The sequence below is a fragment of the Mandrillus leucophaeus genome, unplaced genomic scaffold (assembly GCF_000951045.1).
Source record: "Mandrillus leucophaeus isolate KB7577 unplaced genomic scaffold, Mleu.le_1.0 Scaffold48, whole genome shotgun sequence".
Lineage (NCBI taxonomy): Eukaryota > Metazoa > Chordata > Mammalia > Primates > Cercopithecidae > Mandrillus > Mandrillus leucophaeus.
Window position 1 is genome coordinate 4,160,680 of NW_012105142.1, and position 9,146 is coordinate 4,169,825.

Genomic DNA, 9,146 nt, shown 5'->3' on the forward strand with positions numbered 1-9,146 from the left:
CCTCCCCGCCCCCGGGACGCCGGGTTCCGGGCCCTGAGTCCGGGGCGGGGACATCCCCAAGGTCACTGCGCCTGTGCCTTGGCCTAGAACCAAAGCTTCAGGCCGCGGGGTCTGGGGGTCCCTGGGGGCCGACTGCTATTCCTGGCCGCCTGTCCATTCATCCATCAGTGCATTGGGTCGTTCATTCATTCATTCAAGGAATCTGTGAGTTCCTTCCATGCGCCCCTTCCATACGCGCCCTTCCCCCGCAAGCCCTTCCTGGCGTTCTGAATACCTTTCTGAGCCTGGGATTCCCTTGCACCCCATCTCTCACTTAAAGCCTTCCAGTTGAGGCGGGGCGCGGTGACTCACGCCTGTAATCCTAGCATTGTGGGAGGCCGAGACGACCGATCCCTTGGGGTATTCGAGACCAGCCTGGGTAACAGTGAGACCCCATTTCTACAAAAAAAGAAACAAAAAGCCTTCCAGTTGTTTCCCATAAGGATCAAATACACGCTCCCTGTCCTAGGCTACAGGCTCCACAGGACTTGGCCCTGACCCCCCACCCTCAGACCTCAGGCCTCCCCTCCATCGCTGCTCTGTCCTTTCTCCCTCAAGACTTGTATTTTTTCTTGGCGGGGTCGGGGGGTGGCAGGTAGGGATAAGGTCTTGCTCAGGCTGGTCTCAAACCCATGAGCTCGAGCGATCCTTCTGCCTTGGCCTTCCAAATTGCTGAGAGCCCAGCCCCTACACAGTCTTGGTGCCTCTCTGTTTCTTGTCTCTCTCCCCGCCTTGCTTATCTTGCTCACTGCTGTATCCCTCAGTTCTTGGCATAGTGCCTGGACCAAGGGAGACACTTAAATTGTGTTTCTGAATGAACGTTTGAAAGACAGGCACTGGCCAAGCCCTTGCAGAGTTTACCGGCTAATGAGAGAGACAGGTAGGGAACAGTAATCACCTCAGAGTACCCTCTGTACTCAGCTTCAGGAAGACGTGTGTAAAAGAAGGCTCTGGAATGCTCCCAGGGCCCTTCTTGAGCTAAAGTCTCAGTCCTGTCCCTCACCCTCCCCTAATGACCGTTTTCTTGAAATTAGAGCCAGGGTCTTATCAAAGAGGCTCACAAATTTGTGACCCCCCAGGTCCTCTGAGGCCAAGGCTGCCGGGCTACTTGCTGAGCATGGACCCACCAGGCTCCTGAACCCGCCATCCTGTGCCCATTAGGAATCACCAGTAACAGGTATCATAAACAGTGTTTCCAAAATGGCAGCCTTGGGCTAAGTCCTTCAAAGTACCATCTCAATTAAACTTCACAATAATCCTATTCATGTTGATACCACGATTATCCTGTTTCACAGATGGCAACTATCTACTCCCAATGATCATTGTGAAGATTGAGATAATGTAGCTGACTCCCATACAGTACCTGGCACACAGTAAATGCTCAGTAAATGAGTTATTATAATGATGGTAGACAAGACAGAGTTTTCCTTAATCATTAGAGCAATGTATACACCCACCAGTAAAGATGGAGCCCAAATGCTCCACATCCTAGCTGACATGTTCATCAAAAATAGAATGGATACATAAATGTTGTTATATTCATTCAATGGAATACTACACAGCCATAAAAAGGACAAACTACGGAATCATGCAGCAATATGAGAATTTCAAAGACAACATGTTGAGCCCAAGAAGCCAGACACACTTATTTGAAGTTTCCATTTATTTGAAGTTTAAGAAAAGGTAAAATGGTGACGGCAGTCACCATAACAGTATTTACCCCTAGGGTGAGGAATAATGACTGGGAGGGGACCAGGGGAAACTTCTGGGGGCTAGACATGTATGTTTTGATCTGAGTGGTGGTTTCATGACTGTATACATACATAAAAGCTCATTGATTTATACATATATAAAAGTTCACACCTAGGATTTGTGCACTTTACTGAATGTGTTTTGTACTGCAATAAAAATGAAAGAATTATTATTATTTATGTATTTATTTATTTATTTTTTAGACGGAGTTTTGCTGTTTTCATCCGGGCTGGAGTGTAATGGTGCAATCTCAGCTCGCTGCAATCTCTGCCTCCCGGGTTCAAGTGATTCTCCTACCTCAGCCTCCCGAGTAGCTGGGACTACAGGCATGCGCCACCATGCCCAGCTAATTTTTGTATTTTTAGTAGAGATGGGGTTTCACCATGTTGGCCAGGATGATCTCGATCTCTTGACCTCGTAATCTGCCCGCCTTGGCCTCCCAAAGTGTTGGGATTACAGGCGTGAGCCACCGTGCCTGGCATTATTATGATTATGATTATTATTATTATTATTAGAGACAGAGTTTAGCTCTTGTTGCCCAGGCTGGAGTGTGATGACGCTATCTCAGCTCACTGCAACCTCTGCCTCCCTAGTTCAATTGATTCTGCTGCCTCAGCCTCCCAATTAGCTGAGATTACAGGCGTCTGTCACCACGCTCGGCTAATTTTTGTATTTTTAATGAGACAGTGTTTCGCCATGTTAGCCACGCTGGTCTCAAACTCCTGACCTCAAGTGATTCGCCCACCTTGGCCTCCCAAAGTGCTGGGATTACAGGTGTGAGCCACCGCACCCAGCCAATAATAATAATAATTATTATTATTATTTTAATTCAAGACATAGCAAAGCAAGACACAATCCCTGCCATCTTGGGAGCTTCCAGTGTGGACGGGAGGTCATCATGCATTTGCAGAGTAGCATGATAGGGCTGGGAAGGGAAGAGTCTTGGGGCTATGACTTCATGTGGAGAAGGGGGTATCCGAACCATCCTTGGATGGCAAGAAGCTTGCATGAAGGAAATGGCATGTAAGCTGGAAGGACGAACACATTTAATAGGAGCAATAGAAAAGTTGTGTCCAAGATGGCGGACACAGCCTATACAGCAGCTTGGAGTCTTCAGAAACCACTGATGTCTTTTGTTTTTATTTTTCTTTTTTTTTTTTTGAGAGGGAATTTCGCTCTTGTTGCTCAGACTGGAGTGCAATGGCGCGATCTCGGCTCATGGTAACCTCCGCCTCCTGGGTTCAAGCAATTCTCCTGCCTCAGCCTCCCTAGTAGCTGGGATTACAGGCATGTGCCATCATGCCTGGCTAATTTTGTATTTTTAATAAAGATGGGGTTTCACCACGTTGGCCAGGCTGGTCTCAAACTCCTGACCTCAAGTGATCTGCCCACCTGGGCCTCCCAAAGCACTGAGATTATAGGCGTGAGCCACCGTGCCCGGCCCAATGTCTGCCTTTCTAGGGCAGCTCACCTTTGGGTGTTTGGGTTCATCCCATTCTGTGCCTGCCTCAGGTCCAGAGTTCCCGAGCATTGGCCCAGCCTTGAAGGAGATTGTGGATTGCATCAGAGGTGGTGAACCAGCTGCTGTGTAGGGAGGACAGCACCTCCCCTTCGCTATGAGACTTTGGGAAAGTTCTCTGACCTCTCTGTGCTTTAATCTTCTCATCTGTAAAACAGGTATAGTTCTAACTGTCCCAACATAATGGGGTTGTTGTGAGGGGTAAATGTATTAATACCCCTCATGTGTTTTCAACAGTGTCTGGCACAAGGTAACTGCTCAATTTGTGTTGTTATTACTCATAAAGAGATTCAGGGGTTATTTGCTTAGCTTCCTACATAGTTCAGGCTCTGAGGATGGAGGGCAGGCACCAGGACATAAAGGTTAAAGAGAAGGAAGACAAGGGATTGTAAGGGGGAAGTCTTTCCCAGATAGGATTCCTTAACATGGGATCCCTGGACAGCCTTCAGAGACCCAGGAGCCTGCCTACTGATGGGCCCATGTGCATTTCACTGGGCAGCTGGAGCCTAACGTCCTCAAACGTGTCTTAGCAGAAAATTAAAGAGCCCTGCTGCTAGTGAAGGTTGATCAGGGAAGGTGTGGGTTGTGTCTGGCAGTGGAGCTGGCTAAGGCCTTGCTGTGGGGCCAAGGTGGACATCTGTGGCCACCTGGATGAGCCAGGCATCTTGTGAGGCTACATATGGGAATACTAGAAGAGGAGGAGCCACACTATACCAGTGTGAGCTGTGAAGTGGGAGCCGGACAAGATGAACAGGACCAGGCTGTCAACCAGAGTGTCTGCGGCCCAGTGCCAGGGAACCTGAGCATGGGAAAGCCCTGGAGGCTTGGCTCCTGTCCTCCCTGGGCGGGGCAATCTGCCTGCACAGGCCCCCCAGCCAGCCAAGCAAGGGCCCAACCTATGCTCCCCAAGGCTTGGTTCCTGCTCAGAACCAGTGCACACTGCTGTGTAAAGCCACCAAGGTGGGAAGAATGGAAACCAATGAATGGGTGCTTCTGGCCCAGCCTAACCTCCTCTTACTGTGGGGAGCAAGCCCAGCCATCACTTCTTTGGATGGAGGCTGTGACCAATGAAAAATTCCAGGGAAAATTAAAATAGGCCTTTAACTTAGCGTATGATAGGATAATGATGGCAGGTGACATTTTTGGATTCTGTGCTAAGTTCAAGGTTGCAAAGAGCAGAGATGGGGTGGGCAGTGGGCACAGCAGCTCACACCTGTAATCCTAGCACTTTGGGAAGCCGAAGTGGGAGGATTGCTCGAGCCCAGGAGTTTGAGACCAGTCTGGGATACAAAGCGAGACCCCCATCTCTACAAAAGATACAAAAATAAGCTAGATATGGTGGTGCATGCCTATAGTCCCAGCTATTCTGGAGGCTAAGGCAGGAGGATTACTGCAGGTCGAGGCTGCAGCGAGCTGTGATCTCACCACTGCACTCCAACCCAGGTGACACAGCAAGACCCTGTCTCTGGAAAAAAAAAAAAAAAAGAGCAGAGACTAATTTGAAGATGCTTGAAAGAGTGGGAGTGTGTGATGAGGTTGGGGAAATGGGGGTGGCTGGGCAGATATGCAGCAGGAAGCTACTCTCAGCACCGGTTAAAACACAAGAGTGCTCTGTTCTGTGTCTGACTGCCATACCCTCAGCTTTCATTTAAATCTCATTTTGGGATTTCTGAAGACAGGCACAGCTGCAAGACAGAGCACGGGCTGGGAGAGCAAAGGCCCTGGCCTCTCCCTTCCTGTCAGGGTCCAGCATTTTCCTCTAAGCAACACCCTCTCTGCACTTTAATGGGGGAGGGGCCTTGGCCAATCAGAGTGCCCCATTCCTGGCCGTGCAATTGGCTCAGGCATAAGCACAATGACCCAGGCTGGGCCAATGACGAGCCTCAGGAGTTGCTAAGCCGACTAGAAGTGGGCCTGCAGCCATGAGGCCATCTTGCCACATAAGTTGACCTTTCGTAGAGGGAAGTCCTTCCTGGAAAGCAGAGCCAGAGGTTCTGGGAGGCAGACTTCTGATCCCTTGAGGTTCTGGATCCAATCAAGCCCAAGACTGGATTACTAGAAGCTTCCTGGATACAGGAGCCAATTCACTATTTTCGTGTTTTTATGTAGCCAGTTGGGTTTGAACTTCTCATAACTTGCAACCGAGACAGTCATGGATGTCAAGGGTGATGAACCGTCAGTTTGTCTAGCCCTGGGCAGGCCCATTTGTGCCCACGAGTGAGCCTCCTAGTAGTCCTGCAGACCCACATTGGCCCCTCACGTGGAAGGTCTGGAAATCCACTGGCCCTGGTTGTGTAGATGCCAGGCCTGCACTTGGGAGTGGACATTAGACTCATTGTCTCAATTCCCCAGGAATCCTGACTTCCCTGGCATCATCCCTCGGCCACACGCTTACATCAGTCATGTGGGAATCCACTGATGACTCAGCCTGGTGGCCTTGGAAGCCCCTGTGTGCCCGTCCAGGGCAAGCTCTAGTGGACTGGGGTGGACCAGCATGGCCCTGCCCTCCAGGAGCTCCCAGGAACACCTCACACACTCTGTGGGTAAGCTGGGCACTAACTGAGCAGGACTTATCTGGAACACCACTGGCCAGCCCATCGAGCTAGCAAAGCTGTGAATTCCTGGATATGGGAGGACTTCTCGCTCAGGGGACAATAGGATGATTTGGCACAGTTGAGCCCACACGTGCGCAGAGCAACAGCAGGAGGCTGCCCTCTTTGAGTGGAGCCACCTCACCCTATGTCTTTAATCCCTTAAATATCAACCTGGCCAAGGTCGTTGTCTGACCCTGGGACCTCCCGTAGGAATTCAGAGCTGACTCGGAGTCTGCATAATAGGGTCCTAGATGAGGTTAGGATTAAGATTAAACAAACAGAAGAAACGGAAGAAGGCTTTGCAGAGGAGTTAGATTGGGAACATCCCAGGCCTGGGGGCCGGAGTATTCCCCAGGGCCGGCCAGAGGCTCTGGACAGCCAGGTTTGCTGAATAAATAAGTGCATGGGTGAATGGATGGGGGCAAAGGTGAGAGCTACGAAAAGCGATAGGAAGCCAAGGAGGCCGGGTGCACGGAGTCAGGGGCGCATTCCTTCGCTGGTATTCTGGACACAAAGGAGGCTTCACTCCCAAGGCCAGGGTTTCTCCACCTCCCAACTTCTTCCCCTCTTTCTCCTCTGCCGTGAGAGCCTCTCCACCTTCAGCCTTTCACTATTACTTCTGTTTCCCATTTAGATCCACTTGTTTGAGAAGTAGATTTCAATCCACTATCATAAATGGAAGAGCAGCCTTGCTAGCCACAAAGAGAAGGGAAGTAAGATAATGTTTATAACTCAGGACAGCAACGGGAGGCAGAGGCTGCTGCCTGCCCAAGACGTAAGCCTGAGGCCCTGATCTCCTTCCGTGTAGAGAAGGAGGTGACTCTGTGATTCCGTTTATGGGAGGTCCCTAGAGCATTCAAATTCACAGAGACAGAAAGTTGAATGGTGGTTGCTGGGGGCTGGGGGAGGGACATGAGGAGTTTTTGTTTAATGGTACAGAGTTTCAGTTTTACAAGATGAAAAGAGTTCTGTGGATTGATGATGGGGAGGGCTGCACGCTATGAATGTACTTAATGTCACTGCGTTGTACACCTAAAAATGGTTAAAATGGTCAATTTTATGTTATGTATATTTTATCACAATTTATTTTATTTTATTTTTTTGAGACAGGGTCCCTGTCTGTCACCCAGGCTGGAGTGCAGCAGTGTGATCACGGCTCACTGCAGCCTGGTCTTCCCAGGCTCTAGCCATCCTCCCACCTCCAGCAATCCACCCATCAAGTGGCTGGGACCACAGACGCGCCACCACGCACGGCTAATTTTTGTGTTTTTGGGACAGCCGGGGTCTCACTGTGTTTCCCAGGCTGGTCGGAAACTGCTGAGATCAAGCGATCCACCCACCTTGGCCTCCCGAGGTGCTGGGATTATAGGTGTGAGCCACCACCGCGCCTCGCCCCACAGTGTTTTTAGAAAGGAGAAATGCAAACATTAGTGAGGTTAAAGCTTCTTAGCTTCAAACTGAGACTTTCTCTTTGATTAAATGGATCATTTGGAAGAGGATTAAAAAAGAAACAACTCAGTGTGTGATATTATCTAAAATTAATATCTAAAACTGTGTCCAGGCCGGGCACAGTGGCTCAGCACTTTGGGAGGCCAAGGTGGGAGGATTGCTTGAGCCCAGGAGTTTGACACCAGCCTGGGCAACATAGCAAGACCCTCTCTCTAAAAAAAAAAAAAAATTAGCCAGACATGGTGGTGGTGAGTCTACAATCCCAGCTACTCGGAGGCTGAGGTGGGAGAGCTGCCTGAGCCCCAGAGTTCGAGGCTGTGGTGAGCTGTAACTGCACCACTGCACTCCAGCTTGGGCCACAGGGTGAGACCCTGTCTCTAAAAAAATGTTAAAACATAAAAATACTACGTCAGTGTAAGGGAAAGATAAATTATGGGCAGGGGTGTCGGGAGGCCAAAGGATGGGCAGCCCCTGATACGAGGCTCATTCAGGAGGGCATCCTGCAGGGGGAGGCCCCAGAGTGTCTGCAGCGGCTGGCAGGTGCCCACAGTGCCATCCCCTCTGCTGAAGAGAAGTGCCCTGGAGTACATGGAACCCAACTCCAGGGGACCTTGGGGAAGTCAATTCTCCAGCCAAGAGGATAATGAAGAGGGTGAATGTGAGACTGACGTGAGGGCCGTGGTGGGTTCCGTGTGCCTGGCCTTTAGAAAGAAGATGGCTATATTTTCTATATTTTCAGGGTCTGTTCCTTGGCTCCCATAAGGAGTCCCTTCCTAAGTTTACCCTGATTAATTTTTGGTGGGGTGGTGGGTGATCAATGAGCTAATTTCCTGTGTTTGGGGACAACTGATAAAGTTCCCCTTTTTTTTTTTTTTTTTTTGAGACAGAGTCTCACTCTGTCGTCCGGACTGGAGTGCAGTGACGCAATCTTGGCTCACTGCAACCTTTGCCTCCTGGGTTCAAGCGATTCTCCTGCCTCAGCCTCCTGAGTAGCTGGGATTATAGGTGCATGCCACCATGCCTGACTAATTTTCATACTTTTAGTGGAGATGGGGTTTCACCATGTTGGTCAGGCTGGTCTCGAACTCCTGACCTCATAATCCACCTGCCTCAGCCTCCCAAAGTGCTGGGATTACAGGTGTGAGCCACCGCACCCGGCCTCTATGAGCTAATTTCCTGTGTTTGAGGACAGCTGATGAAGTTCCCTGTCTTCATGCCCTTCATGCTGGTGGATAACAGGGAAATCAGTTATGGTGCCATCATACTGGGCCCATGAGGTGCCGTGCACACAGCCGGTGCTCTTTTAGCCTGTGGGAATGGCTGCAGGAATGAGTTCTGTTCTAGGGCTGGAAGTCTGAACCAGGCATCCTGCCCTCAAGTTGCTTATCCCAGTGGAGGAGAAAAAGAGCCCCCTGCTCATCACAGAACACAGCGTAAGAAATGCAGGGAGAAAAGCGCCCACAGCAGGGGTCAATAAGCAGCTCAGGGAGAGGACAGGAGCAGAGAGCGAAGTCACCGAAGCTGTCTCTGTCAAAGTCACCGCTGTGGTCTCAATGTTTGTGTCTTACACCACATCTGTACATTTTAAATCCTAACACCCAAAGAGATGGTGTTAGGAGGCCTGTGGGAGGGAATTAGTGCCTTTGTAAAAGAGGCCCGGCCGGGTGCAGTGGCTCACGCCTGTAATTCCCGCACTTTGGGAGGCCGAGGCAGGTGGATCACCTGAGGTCGGGAGTTTGAGACCAGCCTGGCCAACAGAGTGAAATCCTGTCTCTACTAAAAATACAAACAAA